The sequence below is a fragment of the Danio rerio genome, chromosome 2, assembly GCF_052040795.2.
Source record: "Danio rerio strain M-AB ecotype USA chromosome 2, GRCz13ab, whole genome shotgun sequence".
Lineage (NCBI taxonomy): Eukaryota > Metazoa > Chordata > Actinopteri > Cypriniformes > Danionidae > Danio > Danio rerio.
The window spans coordinates 9,580,746-9,605,897 of record NC_141022.1 but is presented as its reverse complement, the minus strand read 5'-3'; the positions used below and the strand labels follow the sequence as shown (position 1 = coordinate 9,605,897).

Here is a 25,152-nt window from a genome sequence, read left to right as displayed (position 1 = left end):
TGTTTTAATGGGGGAAAAAAACATGTAAATTGGAAATATGTTCAGTGTAAAGAGCCAATTTGCATGTTAGCATCTCTATCATAGAGTGGGTACAGAAAATATTTAGACCTCCTTACATTTTCCACTCTGTTATATTGCGTGTAGTATCATTCCTCATTAATAAAATAAGACCCCATATTGACAGAAAAAACACAGAATTGTTACCATTTTTGCAGATTTGTTATAGAAAAATTAAAATATCACATTGTCCTAAATATTCAGACCTTTTTCTCAGTATGTAGTTTAAGCACCCTTTTGATCTAATACAGCCAAGTTTTTCACACCTTTATTTGGGGATCTTCTGATATTACTCTTTGCAGATACTCTCCAGTTCTGTAAAGTTGGATGGTAAACATCAGTGGACAGCCATTTTAGGGCTCTCCAGAGATGCTCGATTGGGTTTAAGTCAGGGCTCTGGCTGAGCCATTCGAAAACAGTCACAAACTTCACTGAAAAAAATGATGTCTGCAAACTGTTGCAAACAATTTATTTGTGTTGAATTTAAACAAATTAAATTTAATAAAATTCTACTTAATTTGTTTGTCTAAATTCAGCTCAAACAAATTGTTTATAGCCACTTAAACAAAAAAAAAAAAATTGTAAATCCAAGGAAACATCTCTGAATATTTTTTTCCAGTGTTGCTGTAAAGCCACTTCTTTGTTATTTTAGCTGTGTGATTGGGGTCAGTGACTACGCTTACATGTCTATGAGTAATCAAATTATTTGTCACAATTTGAATAAGACAGTAATATGATTAAAATGTTTACATGAGTTGCTATTTGAATTTTCCTTTCATGATTCCGTTTTACATGTTATAGCTCGTTAATCGATTAACATCATTGTGTCACCAGGCTATCCACATTTCCTTTAGGGTTTCATGTAATTTCGGGTGTTTCATCTGTAGTTTGTTGACTTTAACTGCTGTTTGGCACTTTCACTTTTTATTCGGGAACATTTCAAGCATGCCCTCTGTCGCCAACAAGATATTGGATGCAAGTATGAACTGCTATAAGAGTGCTGTTTTAAGGGAATTTGATTCTGCACACCGTACGGGAAAAAAACTCTGCATTTTGTGATGCAGGTGTCTGTGGTCTTTCACTGACTCTATAGGTGTAGAGAATAGTGTCAAACAGCTTTGTGTGTATAGACTATCCTATTGCAAAATGTGGCAAAAATCCTACACAACGGTAGTAGTTTGATTGCGTCGTTTACATATCTGTGCTGCACTTCAATAATGGAACTAAAATAGGCATACTCCACATGTATTAATTTGATTTCTGTTTAGTTAAATTATGACCTTAATTGGATTAAATTAATTTTAAAAATCACTGTTTACTTGGTAGACTCGTAATCAGAGTATTATCTTAATCATATTAAAATCAGATTATTATTGTTCATGTAAACGTACTCATTGTCTTGTTGGAAGGTAAACCTTTGGCCCAGCATGAGTTCCTGAGCACTCGCAGGCACTCACAGTACAGGATATCCATGTAATTAGCTGCATTTATCTTTACCTTAATTGCAACCAGTCTTTCTGTCCATGCAGCTAAAAAACATCCCCACAGCATGATGCTGCCACCCCCATGCTTCACCGTGGGACTGTATTACACAGGTGATGAGCAGTGCCTGTTTTTTTCTATCCATACAACTTAGAATTAAGGCCAAAACAGTCTATCTTGGTCTCATCACATCACAGAATCTTATTTATCACCATCCCGGAGTCCTTCAGGTGTTTAGAATTGCAGGCTGTCGTGTGTCGAGTCACTCTGCCATTAAGCCCCGGCTGGTGGAGGGCTGCAGTGATGGCTGACCTTCTACAGCTTTCTCCCATCTCCTGACTGCATTAGTATGAGAGCTAAGTAGTGTCTGAATTCATAGAATTCGAAAAACAGTATGCAAGAAGTACCTGGATGACCTACTACCTACTACACGATTCTGAAGTGTGCATTCGATGCACGCTGCACGTGATGCCGCTCGAGACAATTCATGAATGAAAGTGAAGCTCATGTGATTATGTGATTATGACAAAATAGTAGATGCATTCGTCCGAGTTCCTACATACGTTCTATACCTACTGCTCACATTTATACTGTATAGAATGTATTTTTCTAATGGCCAGGTAGTATGTGTAAATTCAAATGCAGTACCTATTGAGTAGTAAGCGATTTCGGATGCAGCCATGGACTCAAATGAAGGTGTAGAACCATAGATATATACATTAGATGTCGCCTACCCTGTTGTTGTCTATTGGACGGAATGCGTCAATAGAGCCGCCATTTTGGAACAGGGTAACGCTCCTTTGAAATGAATGCAGGACCAAACTGCAGTGGAGGACTGTGGCCATCCAAAGCCAGAGATATACACATATATCTATGATCAGGACTTTCCTGGATGTTAGTATGAAATTTTTTTTTTTAATGAAAATTATAATTTTACATCACTTTTCTACATTGATGGATCAGTGACCGCATGGGCCTTCCTGAGAAAAAGCTTGTGTTTGTGTGTACAGAAATGTACTATTCACCCTCCCTGTTAAATTTGATCTAATCCGTGTCCTGAAATGCACCTTCTCTTCTGCTTTCACTTCTCATACTGACGGAGGGAGCGATTCGTTTGTGAATGAATCTCTGTTATAAATGACTCGTTCACTAGCCGACAGTAATACAAGTTTCTGGCAGCGCAGCATCTCGTTGTCATATTTATTTTGCATTGTTTGCTGATTTTATTTTAACAAAACTAACATAAGCCGAGTATTTAGTGCGAGTTGGAGCTGCTTTGCCTTATGGTGAATGCAGTAAGTGACTGTATTATCATCAATAACGCCACCTGTTTAGCACAAATTTCAGAATATACAAAAACATTAAAAACTTAATCTTACCTCTGTAATGTTCTGCCTTTGTGCTTTGTTTTCTTTATTTGCTCAGTACTACACTCGTAGACAGCGCTAAAGTCCAGCATCTTCACGTAATAACACTTTCTTGTCTAGTGCGGTTGAATGACATTTGTCCTGGGAGCACTGTACCAATGTGGCGGCACTATTGACGCATGCTCAGGGTCCCTATGCGATATCTAGTGTATATATCTATGGTGTAGAACCATCTTCTCAAGCATGATCAGAAGAACTGGACAACACCTGAGTTGAGGCAATGAGTGTTACAGCAAAGGGTCTAAATACTGGGTTCTGTGTGATATTTCAGTTTTTCTTTTTTTAATAAATCTGTAGAAATTTCAACGATTCTGTGTTTTTCGGGGTGCTGATGGGGTGCTGTGTGTACATTAATGAGGAAAAAGTGAACTTAAATGGTTTTAGCAAATGGCTGCAATATAACAAAGCGTGAAACATTTAAGGGGGTCTGAATTCTTTCCACTAAATGTCGTGCTGCATAATGTTTTTTGTGTACTGTAGGTTGTGACTGATTTCATTATTTCAATATTCTTGCCAAAAGTACAGAAATTGCATTCAAAAGTCATCAAAGTCACTTGATTAATTTCAGTTTGATCGTCCTTGCTGAATAAAACTATGGTAACACTTTATTTTGATAATCCATTTGAGTATTAGTAGACTGTCTGCTTAATATCTGTTGATACTGCTCCGGCAACAAACTCTAACCCTAACCCCAATCAGTCTAATTATAATCTAATGAGAATAAAGTTGGCATGTAGATGCAATGCAACTTAAATCCAACAAACGGACCATTTAAATAAAGTGTGACCAAAAGGATGAAGTTAATTTCATAAATATTACTAAATGACTTGACTTTCTTGATTATCCACATGTGGAAATTTGTCTTTGGCTCCACAGCTACATTTAACATCACATATGTCACACCAAAAAACAGCAAGCAACAAAAATACATTCAACATCACACAAATCACACTAAAAGGTGTATAACACTCATCCTCAAATACCAGTACTCAAAAATCTAATAGCAGTTGACATGCACACAAATGGTCCATTTTTCAATAAAATGAAACAAATCAATACAAAACTAATCCTGTCTGCTAGCTGCAAACCTAAACTTTATTTAAATTTAAAAAATTTAAAAATATCTTCTGAATTTATTCAAACAGCTTTTCGGTGTGTGTTTATTTAAACAGTAAATAAGAAATGAATTTTCCCTGATATGGGTTGCGGCTGGAAGTGCATCCGCTGCGTAAAAACTTGCTGGATAAGTTGACGGTTCTTTCCGCTGTGGCAACCCCGAATTAATAGGGATGAATGAATGAATGAATGAATGAATGAATGAATGAATGAATGAATGAATGAATGAATGAATGAATGAATGAATAAGAAATGAATGTAAAATGTAGGCATGTAAAAGTGATCAAACTTTAAACCGAACATCACACTTGGTTGAAAAAGATCTTTCAAGTGATTCTGAACATGGCAGTCTTGTATTCTGAAGAGAATAGTCAGATTGTTTTTGAGCTGAGAGAAAGTAAAACATATATCTGGATCTATTCTTTCATGTACCAAAGGGTCAGTAGTAGTGGTCTAATGGTGGTGGGGGGGTATCATTTTCTTGAACCATTTGGACCACTTGAGCATGTTTAAACACTACAACCTACCTGAGTATTGTTGCTGGCCATGTTGATCCATTTACAGTATGACCACAGTGTACCCACTAATGGCTCCTTCCAGCAGGATGTAACGCACCATGTTACAAAACTAAAATCATCTCAAACTGGTTTGCAGCCAAGAAATCTGTAGCAACACGTCCACAGGCACCAAAAATTGAATGTTTTCAGCACTTTGCTGAGTCTATACTATGGCATAACACAATACAAATAAAGAAAGTCTGTTTCAACCATGTGGTCAAAATATTTCTGTCATCCCTATATAATTTGTGTGATTTATCTGACATTAACTCTTTCATCGCCAGAATTGAGTTTTTAGGTTGCCGCCACCACCAGCATTTTTGATGATTTTCACCTAAATTTGATGGCCCTCAGAAAATGTCCTGCTAGGAATATATGCAACATAGGCTCATTCTGAAAATGTACCCCTATATACATTTCTGGAGATCACAAATTATGTAGCCAGAAGTACATATTAACACACCCAGAGAGAAGGATCCAAACGCAAATGCTGTCAAAACAAAGGATTTTATTAACTGTTTAAAACAACGATGAGCCGAGGCTCAAGACTCAAGTTAAATTATGTGATCGTTCAGCGAGAGGGAAAGGTTACAAGGCAACCGGTGTCCAAATCGGCGGGCGTGAAAGAAGTCAGGCAGACTGGTATCGATCGGGAGACAGATAGGACAACAAAGGACAGTCAAGCTCAGCGTCAGACAGGCAAAGTTGAAGGTAGGTAGCTGGTCGTGGTTAGGCTTGCCACGACAGACGGTGTTGAAGGTGATACCAGTGTTAAGACGCAACACCGTCCCCACATTTTTTTTTTTAAGTATTCGTTTTTTTTATTAAACATTTATTTGAAATAAATGGAACATATAAATAATTGACTTAAAATGAGAGCATGCTTTATAATTAAAATCTAAACATAGCTACAGTGCTTCATATTTCATTTACCACGTGAGGAGAAAAGAGGAGTCAAATTTACAGAAAGAGGATGGCGCAATGCAAAAGCGCCTGTTTGGCAATATTTTGGGTTCAAACCAAATGCAAAAGAGAACCTGAAGACGTTAATGAGACAATCTGCAAACTTTGCCTGACAAAGGTGGCAGTATCTGGAAACATAACTAATTTATACACGCACCTTATGTTTAACTATGGGTGGGTCGCGGATAGATCAATAGCCATAAATACGCAACGCATACTCTAATTTTAAAAAAATCACGCGACCATCATCTCACAATGTTTAATAATAAATATCTTATTTTTTTATTAAAACGAGTGATTTAGCAATGCGAGTGATTTAGCAGCGCCATTGACAATCCAACTGCAGAGAAACAACATCGTGGCAACGCGAGCACTTTTTCCGAAGTTCAGCTGTTCTTTTTCCACTTGATTATGTGTTTAATGTTAAAAAAATCCATAATGAATAGGCTGACAAGAGCGCATCCTGTGTGTGCGCGCGTCTTTTATAACTGATGCCGCTCTCTTCAAAAAACGAAAGTTGCTTCTTCTATCTGGCAATATTTCGGCTTTTAATAAATGAAAAGTTTATTTAGATGAACCAATATTAAAAATTGCAATAAAGTAGCCTAACTGAGACGTGCGGCCACACATCGAATCTGAGGATTGATCTGTCTCTCTCTCTTTCTCTCTCTCTCTCTCTCTCTCTCTCTCTCTCTCTCTCATTCAGACATCGAGCCGCAACACAAGTCAAGTTGCAAAACTTAGGCAGGTGCAGCTGACAAGTAGAATAGCTGAAGCCTTTACGAAATCTGTCAAAATGCACTGCTGAATTTAACAGGCATAAATGTCTTTGAGCCAAAAAAAAAAGTCTATTGGTAGGATATCTGTAAAAACGCAATTGGAGCCAAAGATAGGCTATGAGTTGTGTAGCCTATAAATTATAGGCCTATTAATTCTAATAAAATGAAAACTAAAATTAACAATTCATTGCATTTTTCTTTGATAAAAATACACGTAAACGAAAAAAAATCAAAGGGTGGCTAATTTGTATTAATGTGTTTTAATAATAATGAAAATATGCTCAGGATGTTTAATTACCGGCTATATACGCCGTCAATAGACAAGCCATTCAAAACATATTATTGTACTGTGTACTGGGTTATAACGTATATTATACAATAAAAACTAAACGTAGCATGTCTCGCTGTCATTTAAAACATGTAATTCATACCACACCAGAGCTGTGGACCTGTAGTGTTTAAACTTACAGGGCGGTGTTGGTCAATAGTCTTACTGCGCACTGAACTCCAATCCGAGGGACTCGATAGTTACTCGCTAGATAACATTAACTTGAGAGATTTAAAAAATAAAAGGTATTTTTTAAAAGGAACAACACGCAAATCTGCAACCAATAAAATAAAAATAAAACGTCTTGCCAGTGCTGTGTGTATTCCGCCACTGACAGTGTAAGACGCCCTTATGCAGCACCTGTAAACTGCCGCTTGTAAGAGAGATCAAAGCTGTATCGATATAACCAAAAAGCAAGATCATATAGTTATTAATATTCCATAACAATACTTATCGAAATATTTATACATTTACATGTTGTTTATTGAGATTGTGTGATCTGTATAGGTTGTCTGATCTTTCCAGAAGCTGTAAACTGACACGTGTGCGGTGATGTTTAGCTCTGACGAGGCGCTTTTATTTAGCCTGTAGTCTTTAGATTTTTTACATAATGTTCCAATTCTTAACATTTTTTATATAATTTATATAGAAAATGAGTGCTCGCTTGTTTAGTTGTGATCATTATGCAAGGATCATATTTCACATTCGGTTTATTCTTCAATAGCCTATAGATTCGTTAATAATAGGGATGTAACGGTATCAGAATTTCACGGTACGGTAATACCTCGGTATGAATGTCACGGTACGGTATTTATTGAATCATTTACAGAAAAAAACTAAACTTATGAAAATACTCCAAAAAAGTGCCAAAAGTGTCAATGACATACAAATTAGCCATCTATCTGTAAGCTTTGAAACAGGAACTTTAATTTTAATAACAAAAAAATATTAAACCATGTAAAAAAAATAAAGTTTCAATTTAGTTTTGTTGAAAACTCATCACATTCAACATTTAATCACTCACTCACTTAGATAGAGATGGGTTTAAAGGAAAATTATCATATAAATATAATCTGGTAAAAGCTGGTATCTCTGGGCATTTACAATGTCCCCTGCAACAGAAAAAAACCCTCTCATTTGGGACTGAGGTTTCTGGGCCAAGAGAGATATGACTTGGCCCAGGTTGACAGCAGTGGGTAACGTTGTGCATTGTCTTTCCCCCACTTGAGAGGACAAACCATGAGTAAGATAGAGGTCTCATGTCTGCATCAATCTGAACAGTGTGCTGACAACACCGCTATTCAGTACTGCACAGCACAGCTGATAAGAACTTGCGCGACAAGTTGCGTGTTGTCGCTACTGAATAGCGACAACACAGCTGATAAGAACTTGCGCGACAACACAGCTGATAAGAACTCGCACGACAACACCGCTATTCAGTACGCGCGCCGCGACAACACCCGCTTTAGAGTTTTCCAGCTCTTTTTCATCCCCGCTTCTAGCAGCACACTCCATTTCCGCATTACTGGATCTGTAGCGACAACAGACCGCAAGGGATGATGGTCAAGCATGGGCTGATGGGAATTGTAGTTTTCGCTACCTCCCGTTCGCTTCATTCGCCTGAGCAAATTTTCTCAGAAGCCCTATAGTTTTACCGAGTCATGCGACTTCGGTAATATCGAAAAAAATTAATATTGCGGTATGACGGTATTTACAATACCGTTACATCCCTAGTTAATAATGTATTTTATTAACGGATTGTTCATAAGGACTAAGCTGTTAATATATAGGCGTTTATGGTTGTTATTTGTAAGGTTCCAACTTCCACAGTTTTTTTCAGCCTGTAGCATTATTGTGTTTTATTCGTTATGTTAATAAAAGTTACGTTTTGTTTAATAACAGGGATTTATTTTTTGTAGTTTCCTTTTCGTCCATTCAAACAATTGACGTCAAATTGGTAATTCCCGCAAAACTGAAAGTGAAAGTCTTATACGCACGCGTTTATAAGCTATTTAAAGGCAGAAAAAAAGAGGAAATGAAGAAACGCCCACTCCCACGGTGATACCGATATTACCAGTGTTGTCACATGTCGATTAACCGGTGGGGACATTTCCTCACCGTCACAACCCAAGTCGTGGTGTATCCAAAATAAAACTGAAAAATCACAGGCAACCAAGCAAAAACTGGGCAGAAGAGAATAACAGAATCACAACATGAAGTAATGAATGACAATGACAGGAATCAATACGAGATAACATAGTGAGATATACGAGCCTGAATAGCGACAGGACACATTAGCGACTAGAAAGTGGAAAAGGGAGAGCTCAAATAGCAAGGAAATTAGAAGAGACCGGTAACAGGTACAGCAAGCCATGTGCGCACTGATCAGTAATAATGATCAGCTGAGTGCACGCTGCAAGAATGAAAAGCAAAGAGAGAAAGAGATAAAAAAAAGAGAAAGATCAAGCCAGTGTCCTGACACGTATGGCTGCATTTCGTCTTCAAACGAATGCTATGAGGCGGTATGATGCTGTTCCTTTCCTACCAGCTGGCTCACGTCCATACGGACGGCTTTCCCTCTGTTACCAGTTGGTCCAGTGGCTCACTGCGTACATCAGTGGACTTGAGACGCAGAGAGCAGTTGACTGCGATGACAGGGTTTGAGTTTGGTCTAGAAAGATTCCAGAAAGCAGGTAAGACAAAAACAAAAGCCAACAAATAAAATAAACAAGTAAATAACAGGGTGGGAATGTGGTAAATAGTGGTTAAAATCAGGGGGCTTTTAATTTTTGGATTGCTTTTTTTAAAACACTGTCAGTTGATTTTAGGGAAGTGCGTAGGCTCTGGTCAATCGGTGCTTTTAAAAACACTATCGGTTGGGTTTAGTGATGTGGGTGGACACTGGTCAATTGGTGCTTTTAAAAACACTATCAGTTGGGTTAAGGGAAGGAGGAGGGTGGGTCAGTCAGTCAGTCGACAGCAACCTTTGGTGGATTTATGTAAGAACAGCAGGTATAAATGGCACTCGCGAGAGAAATTTGAAATCTCAAAAAGCGTATACAGCGCCATCTGGTGGATTTGCAAAAACAAAAACTGCGTATTTGGTGCTCTCCAAAAAGCTATATAGAGGTATGTTTTCAAAATGAGCCTGGCTTGAATATATGAGAAAAATTAAAACAATATGTAATTATAATAAACAAAATAATAATAGTAAATATAGCTGCAAGCAGCAATTAAGGGGCCAAGCACTATTGGCCATAAGGTGGCGCTGCTCCAGACGTTTTTGAGTACTTTCAGGGCATGGGGTTGAAGATGCATACCATGTTTTGTAATGATATGTGAATGTGTTGGTAAAATATAGCATTTTTGGCCAAAAATCGAAATGGGCGACACCCAAAATGGCTGACCTGTGAAAATCAGACATCATTCGACTCGGCATGCTCTGCCGGATGTAATGAGACCAGTTTCATGAGTTTCAGACAAAAGGTTGAGACGTTATAAGCCAAAAAGCAAGTTTTTAGTATCTCCGGACCACTAGAGGGCAGTGCGCCGAAACTCCGCAATTCACCTTAGACCCTAGTTGTCATAACACACACCAAGTTTGGTGTGAATCGGTGAATGCGTTACAGAGATATCGCCTCAAGTCCATTTTCGCAAGTTCTACGTTAAATTATTTCGCAAGTTAAACGAAAACAGTTGGTCTAATCAACTTGAATTCCATAACTTTTGGTTGGCATGGTCTGTAGATCATGTGATTCAATTTTGGTAAAAATCGGAGACACGGCCTAGGACGAGTTCGATCAAATAGGTTTTTCGAAAAATTTAAAATAGCGCGAAAAAATTCATGACGGAAAATGACGTCATAGGGTGGGTTTGAATCGGACTGAGCCAAGGAATCAGAGGAAAAAAGAATTTTGATTGTAGCCCATTCGGTTCAAAAGTTATGATGATAAATGTATGTGAAAGTTTGGACAAGTGGTGGCGCTAGAGAGTTTGATTTTGAGACTTCATATTTGGCCTGATTAATGTTAATACTGGCCTCTATCATTGTGCCAGATGCATACCATGTTTTGTAATAATATGTGAATATGTTGGTAAAATATAGCATTTTTGGCCTAAAATCAAAATGGGCGACGCCCAAAATGGCTGACCTGTGAAAATCAGACATCATTTGACTCGACATGCTCTGCCGGATGTAATGAGACCAGTTTTATGAGTTTCGGACGAAAGGTTGAGATGTTATAAGCCAAAAAGCAAGTTTTTTATATCTCCGGACCACTAGGGGGCAGTGCGCCGAAACTCTGCCTGTAACCTCAGACCCTAGTTGTCATAACACACACCAAGTTTGGTGTGAATCGGTGAATGCGTTACGGAGATATCGTCTCAAGTCCATTTTCGCAAGTCCTTCGTTAAATTTGATCGCAAGTTAAACGAAAACGGTTGGTCAAATCAACTTGAATTCCATAACTTTTGGTTGGCATAGTCTGTATATCATGTGATTCAATTTTGGTGAAAATCGGAGAAATGGCCTAGGACGAGTTCGATCAAATATGTTTTTCGAAAAATTTAAAATAGCGCGAAAAAATTCATGACGGAAAATGACGTCATAGGGTGCATTTGAATGGGACTGAGCCAAGGAATCAGAGAAAAAAAGAAATTTGATTGTAGCCCATTCGGTTCAAAAGTTATGATGATAAACGTATGTGAAAGTTTGGACAAGTGGTGGCGCTAGAGAGTTTGATTTTGAGACTTCATGTTTGGTCTGATTAATGTTAATACTGTCCTCTATCATTGTGCCAAATTATACAACTTTCCCGCATACGCCTATATGGGCTGCCATTCAAATCCGGCGGAAGAAACGGAAGAAGAATAATAATAATAATAAATATAGCTGCAAGCAGCAATTAAGGGGCCAAGCACTATTGGCCATAAGGTGGCGCTGCTCCAGACGTTTTTGAGTACTTTCAGGGCATGGGGTTGAAGATGCATACCATGTTTTGTAATGATATGTGAATGTGTTGGTAAAATATAGCATTTTTGGCCAAAAATCGAAATGGGCGACGCCCAAAATGGCTGACTTGTGAAAATCAGACATCATTCGACTCTGCATGCTCTGCCGGATGTAATGAGACCAGTTTCATGAGTTTCGGACGAAAGGTTGAGACGTTATAAGCCAAAAAGCAAGTTTCTAGTAACTCCGGACCACTAGGGGGCAGTGCGCCGAAACTCCGAAATTAACCTTAGACCCTAGTTGTCATAACACACACCAAGTTTGGTGTGAATCGGTGAATGCGTTACAGAGATATCGCCTCAAGTCCATTTTCGCAAGTTCTACGTTAAATTAGTTCGTAAGTTAAACAAAAACGATTGGTCTAATCAACTTGAATTCCATAACTTTTGGTTGGCATGGTCTGTAGATCATGTGATTCAATTTTGGTGAAAATCGGAGACACGGCCTAGGAAGAGTTCGATCAAATAGGTTTTTCGAAAAATTTAAAATAGCGCGAAAAAAGTCATGACGGAAAATGACGTCATAGGGTGCATTTGAATCGGACTGAGCCAAGGAATCAGGGGAAAAAAGAATTTTGATTGTAGCCCATTCGGTTCAAAAGTTATGATGATAAACATACGTGAAAGTTTGGACAAGTGGTGGCGCTAGAGAGTTTGATTTTGAGACTTCATAATTGGCCTGATTAATGTTAATACTGGCCTCTATCATTGTGCCAAATTATACAACTTTCCCGCATACGCCTATATGGGCTGCCATTCAAATCCGGCGGAAGAAACGGAAGAAGAAGAAGAATAATAATAATAATAATAATAATAATAATAATAATAAGAACACTAACGAAAGCAATAGGTGCCTACGCACCTACGGTGCTTGGCCCCTAATAAGAACACTAACGAAAGCAATAGGTGCCTACGCACCTACGGTGCTTGGCCCCTAATTATAATAATAATAATAATACATACATACATACATACATACATACATACCTGTTAAATTATATGTATTTGTAATTACTCACTTTCCTTCAATTTATGAAGGGGTTGCCTCATGGGACTGAACTGCCAATTACTCTGGAATATGTTTTATGCAGCAGATGCTCTTCCAGCCACAATCCAGCACTGAGAGTACACTAAGTTAAATCTAATGAATAATTTATTGCATATACATTGAATTTACCAGAATGCACAAAAAAAATCACATCATCAAAAAGTATTGAAAAGGTTTTTATGTTAATTAAAACTTAGTAATTAATCATGTGTCTAACTTAACTTTTTTAAGTTGCAATAACTGTTTTTAGTCAGTTTATTGTAATTTAAGTTAAAATTACTCATAAGTAGGCCAACACAAAATATGTGCACGCACAAATCCAGATTTTTAGCCCATCATTGAGTCTATACATTGACTTGCGTAAATATGTGTACAGTTATATTTATTCAGTTTTTAAATTAATTTCACTAATATTAATGTGATATAATAAGAGTAATATTAAAAATGTTCCTATGATTTATTTACAAAACAGTTTGTAAAGTAATATTTTCTGTCTTTTCATAGATATATTGTATAAGAGACTTGCTTTGTTTACCAAATAAGTGGATCTAATTGGATTTGCATTGTAAACATTAAATAAAAGTTAGAATGTTTTACTCTGTATTACATATGTTATGTTATTAGTTATGATGCTCCTAAAATCATTCAGCATAAATCCGCAGTTTTTTTTTTTTTTTACAAAATTCTCTGCAAAAATAGTAAAAATAAATGTCCGCAGATTCTGTCTGGCACTACTCAAAAGTTTACTTTCATTGAAATTAAGAATTTAATTCAGCCAGTAAAATTTACAGTGTAGTAATTATGAACCCTGAACTGCTACTGCATGGTTAAAATAATTGTGCTGTAAAATATTTTAATAATAATATAAGGTTAGCATGACCTACTTAGTCAACATTTATTCTGCACTGCAAACTTTTATGTTACGTTTTTATTTATTTATTTATTTATTTATTTATTTATTTATTTATTTATTTATTTATTTATTTATTTATTTATTTATTTATCTATTTATATTCAACTTACTTTGTAATGTAAATTTGACTCCCAAGTGAGAACAGCTGTTAAGCAGTTTTGTGCCGAACAGCAGGGCTCCACATGTGCTGTTTGTGGATGTGTACGTGGCAGATTGTGACTCAGCGTCGTTTCTGACTGAAGCTCAACCTGTTATGCTGGCTATATATTTGGGTTCCTCATCCCTTTTAGAGACATGTTAAAGCGCTGCACAGTGAGAGAGGAAGAAGCAAGTTGCAGGTACCATGTCATGTGGAGAAATGTCTGCAAAAGCTGGTAATCATTTGGATGTCAGAGTTTTAGGAAAGCTCTGACTTAAGGAAAGAAATTTCGAAGGTGCGGAAATGTTTCTAAAGTAATTTTTTTTCCACTTGTTGGCAAAGTGTAATTCATTAAGTTAGTTGAGGGGGGAAGAAGTAGCATCATTGATGAAAACAGATTGTTGTTATTATTAGCACAGTTAACTAGTTTATTACCATGTGACAGGAAGATATAAACTTTACATAAACATGATATCAGAGTTTTTCATACATAAAATTTTGTGTATATGTAAAAAAAAAAAAAAAAAAGTTAAAAAACGCACCCAAAACCTAGACTTTCACTTCAAATCGCGTATACAGAATCCGTTTGGGAAACATCGTCTATTTATCACTGTGAAGCACGTCAGCTGACAGGTCACGCACCGGTTTATAACCATTTTTGAGGATTGTATAGGCACCTGTAATGAAAAGGAAGGGAATCCCAACGCTTTTTTATTAATTTCAAAGTGTTTTCATACCCAAATAAAATTAAAGCACAGAACAGACTCACATTTAAGAGCAAGGGGCGGCCCCTGGTGGTTCGGTGGTATGGGTTGCAAAAAAGGAGAATCGACTCTTTAATGTTTATTGCCACACTTCAGCGAAAGACTGAAAATACAGGAGAAATACCTTTACGGGATGATAGTGGGATATAACTGTAAAATACGGGAGAATCCCGGGAAAAACAGAAGGGCTGACAGGTATAATAAAAATAGGTGGATGGAAACGTAGCAATTAACTCCCATAGTCATTTTTATACAAGTCAGAGGCCTTCAGAGTCCAACTTTCTTCAAAATATTTAATTTTATTGTTAGACAACTCATGTGAAACCACTTAAGGATGTGTATATGGGTGAACTATCCTTTAAAGGGCCATGAAACCCCCTCGTTTCAGCAGGGTGTTTTCACACCTCTTCTTTGGAAAAAGTCAGAAAAGTGGGCGTGTCCAGCTCTGTTTAGGGGGGAGTGTCGGAGGAACTAAAGTGGGAGGGTGTGGGAGTGTCGATTTGGGCACGCGCGAGTTTCAGAGTCAAAATACACACACACACACACACATACATACAGGAGAATGTGATGGTGTTTAACCTACATGGACATCTGTAGTCGAATTATTAGCCAAATTATTAAATGGTGGACTTTAACTGCAGTTTGGCTCTTTCATTCAGGGAATTCATTCATGCCCCTCGCGACACACGAGATATTTGATTCGAGGAGCTGCTCTAAGTGTGTATTTTTCATGCAATGTTTTATACCGCACGGCGAATGAGAGAAAAAAACCCTCAGCATTTCCCAGAAACTTAGATGCACACGGCAGGTAGTGTCGGAAAGCCGCGCGTGTTATTCCGGTCACTAAATGCGGTAAAAACCCTACACGAGGTTAAAGTTTGGTTGTGGTGCTAACGTGTTTACACTCTGTGCAATAGTTTGTTAGATACGAACAAACTGAATAAACAAAGAGCACTGGTCGCTCACTTACCAAATCTGTAGAGACAGGACAATCACCAGCAACTAGAGCCGCGTCTTTATGAAGAGAATACTACAAACGATTCCAGATCCCAGCGTTTGCAGATGAGAACAGCTCTCAGGTAAACAATAATCCTCCTTAGACACGTAAGTTATTGTTGTCGCGCGTCGCGTACACTGTAATCCACACGTGAGTCTGAGCTCTCACAGAGAGAAAATGAAAACGAAACTTAACTGCAGCAAACTATAAAAGCAACACTTCACGCTTGTTTTGCCAACACAACGTGGCGTCTCTGTCCTGAAAACACGGTGATAGTAATGAATATTAATGAAGTTGCACAATAGAGTGCGCTGATTGGTTTGACCCAAGCCTTACTCATGCATTAATGCAACACACTGTAAGACGTAATAAGACTCACTCTGGCACAGACGCCCAGTCTGCACGCTGGAATACACGCTATTATGTCATGACCGTGACGCAGCTTCAAAAATTCGTTTCAAACAGGAAGTACGAATTTGCTTAAAATAACGCAAAAACAACCAATTTACACTTTTTAGTGAAATATAGGTGTCCTAATAGTGTTTTTAGCAGTGTGGGACACATATACGACTGTCAACAGCTCAAAAAATGTGTTTTGGTGTTTCGTGACCCTTTAATATATTTTAGTTTTTTTATAAATAAGCAAATGTGGCCTTTTTCCACCGCTGTCCATCAAAACGGTACATGCGAGACAATGTGTCTTTTCTGAAAAGCATTAGTTTCTTACTGAAATCTTCCTAACCTCAAACTTATAAAAAGTACATCAAAATGTCAGTGAGATATACTGTAGCACATCAAATCGAGTGACCTATAAAGCCTCTCAAAAGATTCATGTTTCCAAATAATTTATAACCAGTCGCCCTTGAATTCCGCCTCAGACAGCGATTAGAAACGTCCTCACAATCTTGCTCAGTATGTGAGCTTTGTCCTGCAACACGTTTGATTGATGTTATTTGAGGTCAATAATTACACCCCATGACGTACATGCTATGCAGATAAGAAGTATCGCACGAAAACAACATTTAAATTTAGAGCCTCGAAGAAAAAAATACTGCAACCGTATTGCTAGTTTCCCCTGGATCTCGTGTGTGAGAAAAGCTGCACTGTGATGATGGGCTCCGCTTTAACCTTGTTTAAGTGTAACCGAGTGAGAGAAAGAAAACTGCTTTTAGATCTTTGAAGTTCATTCCTTCATAGCATAAATAGAGCACTTTAATTAGCCATCTATAATGCTTCGGTGGCAAGTCTCTTCGGTGCTGCCGCATGGGGTTTTGATGTCATTTCTTGAAAAACTCAAAGCCTTTTAACTCTGCTCTCAAATGACTTCTGAACGAAAGCTGTGTGTGTCGATGTTCGGGTTTCAGAGGTTAATGTACTTATTATTTTGAAGTGATCAATGATAGCGCACCAATCATTTCCCTAGAATTTTTTTTCTTTGCGAATCCATGAGGATCATAGCATTTGTTATATAACAGATCTATTTTCAGAGCATGTTATTTTTGTTAGGTGACAGTCATGCGGTAGTGCTTCTCCGTTTTGTAATTTCTTTTATTGCTTTATTAATTGCACCATAAGGTGAACAAAATTGTTTTATTATGCCACTACAACAGCAACCTTTCATTTCATAAAATGGTCACACTTTACAATGTGGTTACATTAGTTAATGTATTTACTAACATGAACAAACAGTGAACAAACCATTTATTACAGTATAAAATGAAGTTTGTTAATGTAAGTCAATAAAAACCAAGTTGTTCATTGTCTGTTCTTATTAACTTAATGTAAACAAGCAGAAATTTGTATTTTAATGATGCATTCGTAAATGCTGAACTATGATTAATAAATGCAATAAAGTATTGTTCATTGTTAGTCAAAATTAGTAAATAAATTAACTAATAAAACCTTATTGTAAAATGTGACCCATAAATAAGTAGTCTTTTAAAAATAAAGTAAAATAAACTATATAAGTTTTCTAAAAACAGTCAATTACATCTTTATCCTTTAACAAAGAAAGATTTAGTAACCATTTTTTAAACACTCATCGGCCACTTTATTAGGTACACCTGTCCAACTGCAGCCAATCACATGACAGCAACTCAATGTATTTAGGCAAGTAGACATGGTCAAGACGATCTGCTGCAGTTCAAACCGAGCATCAGAATAGGGAAGAAAGGTGATTTAAGTGACTTTGAACATAGTATGGTTGCTAGTGCTAGACAGGCTGGTCTGAGTATTTCAGAAACTGCTGACCTACTGGGATTTTCACGCACAACCATCTCTAGGGTTTACAGAGAATGGTCTGAAAAAGAGAAAATATCCAGTGAGCGACAGGTCTATAGGCCCAATGCCTTGTTGATGTCAGAGGAGAATGGCCAGACTGGTTCCAGCTGATAGAAAGGCAACAGGAACTCAAATAACCACTCGTTACATCTGAGGTATGCAGAAGACCATCTCTGAATGCACAACACATTGAACCTTGAGACGGATGGGCTACAGCAGCAGAAGACCACACCGGGTGCCACTCCTGTCAGCTAAGAACTGGAAACTGAGGTTACAATTCACACAGGCTCACCAAATTTGGACAATAGAAGACAGAAAATCATTGCCTGGTCTGATAAGTCTTGACTTCTTGACATTCATGTGGTAGAGTCGGAATTTGGCATCAACAACATGAAAGCATTGATCCATCCTGCCTTGATACAAGGTTTAGCCTGGTGGTGATGGAGTAATGGTGTGGAGGATATTTTCTTGGCACACTTTGGGCCCATTAGTACCAACTGAGCATTGTGTCATTACCACAGCCTACCTGAGTATTGTTGCTGACCCAGGCCAATCCCTTTACTACCACAGTATACTTATCTTCTAATGGCTACTTCCAGTTATGAAGCATGCAATGAATCATCTCAGACTGGTTTTTTGAACATGTCAATGAGTTCACTGTATTCAAATGGCCTCACAGTCACCAGAACTTAATCCAATGGAGCACCTTTGGAATGTGGTGAAACGGTAGATTCACATCATGGATGTGCAGCCGACAAATCTGTAGCAACTGCGTGATGTTATCATGTCAGTATGGACCAAAATCTCTAAGGAATATTTGCAGTACCTTGTTAAATCTATGCCATGAAGGATTAAGGCAGTTCTGAAGGCAAAAGTGGGTCCAACCTGGTACTAGTAAGATGTACCAAACAAAGTGGCCGGTGAATGTACTGTATAATAGATATTTTGAGTTACTATCAATTCTGAATTGACTGAAAATACTGCATCTAAGAAAAAAAAAAAAACCTACTAAGAGTATGTCTTAATATATATATATACTCTACTTTGTTTATGAGAATGTGGATGTAATAACCACTTTAAGGTTATCTATGGTTCTTTGGATTTGCCATAAATACTATATGTATGTGTTTTGAGTGAAAGTTGTGTTTTATTTCGGGAACTACTCATTACATGTTAAAATGTAATCAAGAATATTACAGTATGATTATATTAGAAAATATGTTGAAACACAAACATACACACACAGAGAGATTTAATTCTCAATCTGCAGTCTGTTTTAAAATCTGTTGTACCTTTGCCTTGGAAACAAAACATAATACTTGTGAGGAGTCTATATTTTGTCTGCATCTGGATGGTCAAAAGAGAAAAGTAAACAGCAGTTTTATCAGTCTGGAATGGAATGGTCACACTTCATGATTCTCCATTTCATCAAAAGCATTAAACTCAGACCTCAGATATGTTTTTGACACTGTTGCGAGGCACTGAATCCCAATATGTACCCCCCCCCCCCTCCCTCACCATCTTTCCAAAGCAGACCTTAGAAGATGAATACCCTGAACCCTGAATACCACTCTAAAATGGGAATGCTCTTTTACCAAGCAGTGTTGATACATTTGTTTCAGTTGCTATTGGTCATTTATATTCTTCAGACTAAGAATGAAGGAAGGTCCTTAGTAATAAAAGCTTATTTGCGGAGCCTTAAATGGTTCTTTGGCATCACTGAAAGTACATATATATGTGTGTGTGTGTGTGTGTGTGTGTGTGTGTGTGTGTGTGTGTGTGTGTGTGTGTGTGTGTGCGTGCGTGTGTGCGTGAGTGCGTGCATGCGTGCGTGTGCGTACTGTATATACACACAGTTAGGTCCATAAATATTTGGACTTCAACACAATTCTAACATTTTTGTCTTTATACACCAACATATGGATTTGAATTGAAGCAAGATGTGCTTTAACTGAAGATTATCAGCTTGAATTTGAGGCTATTTACATCCAAATCAGGTGAATGTTGTAGGAATTACAACAGTTTGCCTCCCACTTGTTAAGGGACCAAAAGTAATAGGACAAAATAATAGTCATATATCAAACTTTCACTTTTTAATGCTTGTTTGCAAATCCTTTACAGTAAATTACAACCTGTAGTCTGGAACGCATAGACCTCATCAGACGCTGGGTTTCATTCTTGGTAGTTCTCTGCCAGGAATCTACATCAACTATCTACAGTTTCTGCTTGTTCTTGGGGCATTTTCTCTTCAATTTTGTCTTTAGCAAGTAAAATGCATGCTCAATCGGATTCAGATCATGTGATTGACTTGGCCGTTGTATTAAATTTCACGTCTTTCCCTTCAAAAACTCTTCATTCTCCATCTGCACTGTGAAGCATCTTCCAATGAGTTCTGAAGCATTTGACTTAATATGAGCAGAAAATATTGCCTGAAACACTTGAAAACTTTTGTCAGCAGGCCTATTATCAATAAATACAAGAGAACCAGCTCCACTGACAGCCATACGTGCCCACGCCATATCATTTGTGATACAGGGACACTGGAGCATTTTAAGCCTCGATTCATCAGCAGATCACTCGTATGTCAGCCTATAGACAAACCATCGACGGGATTTATATATATATATATATATATATATATATATATATATATATATATATATATATATATATATATATATATATATATATATATATACACATATGTTTGTGTATGTGTGTTTTTTTTTTTGTTTTTTTTGCACTGGACATTATTTCGCACATCCTTGTAAATAAATATTGGATTGTTTTTCGGGGGGATGATTTTTTTGTGTCAGGCCTCTCACGCCTCATAGTGTACCCACTCCAGGTTCACGACATCACAAATAATAATAATAACAATAATAAATTAGCATTACAGTGACGCAGTAGGCAGCATGATCGCCTCACAGCAAGAAGGTTGCTGGTTCGAGCTCTGGCTGGGTCAGTTGGCATTTCTGTGTCTAGTATGCATGTTCTCCCTATATGCGTGGGTTCCTCTGGGTGCTCCGGTGTCCCCCACAGTCCAAAGACATGCAGTATTGGTGAATTGAATAAGCTAAATTTGCTGTCTTTGAGTGTGAATGAGTTTGTACAGTATGTATGTTTTCCAGCGTTGGGTTGCGGCTGGAAGGGCATCCACTACATAAAACATATGCTGGATATGTTGGTTCATTCCACTGTGGCGACCCCTGATTAATAAAAGGACTATGCCAGAAAGAAAATGAATGAATAATAATAAAGTTTCCTTCCCCTCCTTACACTAGATCAGGGGTCACCAATCTCGGTCCTGGAGGGCCGGTGTCCCTCCAGGGTTTAGCTCAAACTTGCCTCAACACACCTGCCTGGATGTTTCAAGTATACCTAATAAGACCTTGATTCGCTTGTTTAGGTGTGTTTGATTAGGGTTGGAGTTAAAATCTGCAGGACACCGGCCCTCCAGGAACAAGTTTGGTGACCCCTGCACTAGATCTTACTTCTCTGAGCAGTATCAGTTGCTTTGTATAAGTAGCGCTTCTTGTGCATCTTGCTTCATGTTGAATCACCTCATTTGTAAGTCACTTTAGACAGAGCCTCTGCTAAATGCCTAAATATAAACGTAAATGTAAGTTAAAGTCATCATTCCCTGGTAGCATTAGCTGTTGTGAGCATGTCAGAATGGTGCACAATGATTTAGGAAGCATCTGACTCTAGAGGGAGAGATCCCAAGTGAGCTGAGACATGCAATTAGAGTTTACACCCCCCGGAGGCTGCAATCCTGCACCTTTTCTCACAGTCTCTGAGACACGATTAAGCATAATAGTAAGCACTCTTCATACAGACTGGTCGGCTTTAAAGCAAGAAAGCTGGCAACACTTTATTTTGGTGTTCTATTTGAGTATTAGTAGACTGTCTGCTTAATATCTGTTGATATGCTTCTTCAACAGACATTTCACTGACTATAAGAAACTTCTGACTATAAGAAACTGCAAGTATGTGTCAACTTACACTAACCCTAACCCCAACCTAACATTCTGCTTATAATATAATGAGAATTAGTGGGCATGTAGATGCAATGTAACTTAAACGGACCATCAAAATAAAGTGTGACCCAAATGAGTAACTGTATGTGGGCAGCTGCAATACCCATAAACAGAACTTAACTTCAATACATTTCAGAGTAATTGTTCTTGTAAGTGGAATCCCTTAGTCTGGAAACCCCCTCACCAAAACATAACTCGTAGTGACTGATTAATTGATGCTTTTTCTCAGACCACTCATCTAAAAATAAATAAAGGCCAAGCAGATGACTGGAAATGGATAGAATTGGGACTTTGGGATGGAAAAGTATGTAAAAAAAAAAAAAAGCAATAAATATGCGTTCGCTTCCAATGATCAGGACCTTTCAGTTTATGCAATAATGATATGACAGGTACACAGTCTTCTGAAGCTGGAAGGGCACTCCCACGCACTACCTGCAATGCTCAGGCCTGTTATAGTCTGTTGTCATGGAAACATTCAGACAAGTTGGAGGGGGTCGTTGCTTTGCTTCCCCATTTCTCAAGATTTTTTTGTCACTGTGCATTGCTTAAGGTAGGGTTCCTGTGAATTGTCTTATAAGCACTAGAACTTAAGATGTTATTTTGGCCACACTTCATTGTAATATATAATTAACAAACCATTAAGTAAAACTATTTGCTCAAACTACTAATTAGCTGCTTATTAATAGTTTGTAATGTGGTAGTTGGGATTAGTTATTGGATATGATTATGGATGTAGAATTAGATCATATAAGTACTAATAAATAATTAATATTTTAATGATATTAAGATAAATAAGCCAGTTAAACTGAAGTGTTATCATTGTTTTGTGTTCTCAGAGAAGTGCACGGTGAAGAAATAATGAGATTGAGCTGAAGTCTGCTTTCATTGATGAATCACACCATGGTTCCAAACAAATGAGTGTCTGCCCAAGCCTTAAATTGGTGGCTCATGCTGTCTGTAATCTTATTTACATGGATGTGTTGGGCCACCAAACTGAACTCATTATTCTGAACTGCATTTATAGTGTTTATAGCATAACAGTATTATAATTATAATATATATAATTATGAATAATTGGTTGGTTGGTTGGTTGGTTGGTTGGTTGGTTGGTTGGTTGGTTGGTTGGTTGGTTGGTTGGATTGGTTGGTTAGTTAGATTGGTTGGTTGGTTGGTTGAATGGTTGGTTGGTTGGTTGGTTGGTTGGTTGGTTGGTTGGTTGGTTGGTTGGTTGGTTGGTTGGTTGGTTGGCTGGTTGAATGCTTACATTGGTTGGTTGGTTGGTTGGTTGGTTGGTTGGTTGGTTGGTTGGTTGGTTGGTTGGTTGGTTGGTTGGTTGGTTGGTTGGTTGGTCGGTTGGTTGGTTAGATTGGTTCGTTGGTTGGTTGGTTGGTTGGTTGGTTGGTTGGCTGGCTGGTTGAATGGTTACATTGGTTGGTTGGTTGGTTGGTTGGTTGGTTGGTTGGTTGGTTGGTTGGTTGGTTGGTTGGTTGGTTGGTTGGTTGGTTGGTTGGTTGGTTGGTTGGTTGGTCGGTTGGTTGGTTAGATTGGTTCGTTGGTTGGTTGGTTGGTTGGTTGGTTGGTTGGCTGGCTGGTTGAATGGTTACATTGGTTGGTTGGTTGGTTGGTTGGTTGGCTGGTTAGATTGGTTGGTTGGTTGGTTGGTTGGCTGGCTGGTTGAATGGTTGGTTGGTTGGTTGGTTGGTTGGTTGGTTGGTTGGTTGGTTGGTTGGTTGGTTTAATGGTTAGATTGGTTGGTTGGTTGGTTGGTTGGTTGGTTGGTTGGTTGGTTGGTTGGTTGGTTGGTTGAATGGTTGAATGGTTTGGTTGGTTGGTTGGTTGGTTGGTTGGTTGGTTGGTTGGTTGGTTGGTTGGTTGGTTGGTTGGTTGGTTGGTTGGTTGGTTGGTTGGTTAGACTGGTTGGTTGGTTGGTTGGTTGGTTGGTTGGTTGGTTGGTTGGTTGGTTGGTTGGTTGGTTGGTTGGTTGGTTGGTTAGATTGGTTGGTTGGTTGGCTGGTTGAATGGTTACATTGGTTGGTTGGTTGGTTGGTTGGTTGGTTAGATTGGTTGGTTGGTTGGCTGGTTGAATGGTTACATTGATTGGTTGGTTGGTTGGTTGGTTGGTTGGTTGTTCGGTTGGTTCAATTGTTATATTAGTTGGTTGGTTGGTTGTTCGGTTGGGTCAGTTGTTAGATTAGTTGGTTGGTTGGTTGGTTGGTTGGTTGGTTGGTTTGGATTGGTTGGATTGAATTGAATTGGATTGGATTGGTTGGTTGGTTGGTTGGTTGGTTGGTTGGTTGGTTGGATGGATTTGGTTGGTTGGTTGGTTGGTTGGTTGGTTGGTTGGTTAGTTGGTCGGTTGGTCGGTCGGTTGGTTGGTTGGTTGAATGGTTGGTTGAATTGGTTGGTTGGTTGGTTGGTTGGTTGGTTGATTGGTTGGTTGGTTGGTTGACCGACCGACTGACTGACTGATTGACTGACTGGTTGGCTGGTTGGTTTGTTGACTGACTGCCTGACTGACTGGTTGGTTAGTTTGTTAGTTGGTTGGTTTGTTGACTGACTCCCTGACTGACTGGTTGGTTAGTTGGTTGGTTTGTTGACTTGACTGGTAGTATTTAAAACATTGATTGCTGGAGGATTGAAACCATAATATTAACACACGAGCAAGAGACTTGTTGCAAAACATAAAGAGGGAATAAAGGTTTGCATTAAAAGCATAAGTCTTAAGCAAGGAGCGTATTGGAGCTTGACTATGGCCGTACTCACACTAGGTACAGACTGGTTGGCTGGTTGGTTGGTTGGTTGAATGGTTGGATTTGTTGGTTGACTGACTAACTAACTGACTAACTGACTGACTGGTTGGTTAGTTGGTTGGTTTGTTTGTTGACTGACTGCCTGACTGACTGGTTGGTTAATTGGTTGGTTTGTTGACTGACTGCCTGACTGACTGGTTGGTTAGTTTGTTAGTTGGTTGGTTTGTTGACTGACTCCCTGACTGACTGGTTGGTTAGTTGGTTGGTTTGTTGACTTGACTGACTGACTGACTGACTGGTTAGTTAGTTAGTTAGTTAGTTAGTTAGTTAGTTAGTTAGTTAGTTAGTTAGTTAGTTAGTTAGTTAGTTAGTTAGTTAGTTAGTTAGTTAGTTAGTTGACTGACTGCCTGACTGACTGACTGACTGACTGACTGACTGACTGACTGACTGACTGACTGACTGACTGACTGACTGGTTGGTTAGTTGGTTGGTTTGTTGACTG

The 25,152-nt window shown here is 38.3% G+C and overlaps 2 protein-coding genes across 2 annotated transcripts in view; one reads left to right on the top strand and one right to left on the bottom strand.

Moving 5' to 3' along the window:
• The window catches only part of zzz3 (zinc finger, ZZ-type containing 3), a 675,084-nt gene that overhangs the window by 515,792 nt on the left and 134,140 nt on the right, over positions 1 to 25,152 (bottom strand). The window lies entirely within an intron of this gene.
• ak5 (adenylate kinase 5) overlaps positions 1 to 25,152 on the top strand; it is a 210,901-nt gene that overhangs the window by 116,773 nt on the left and 68,976 nt on the right.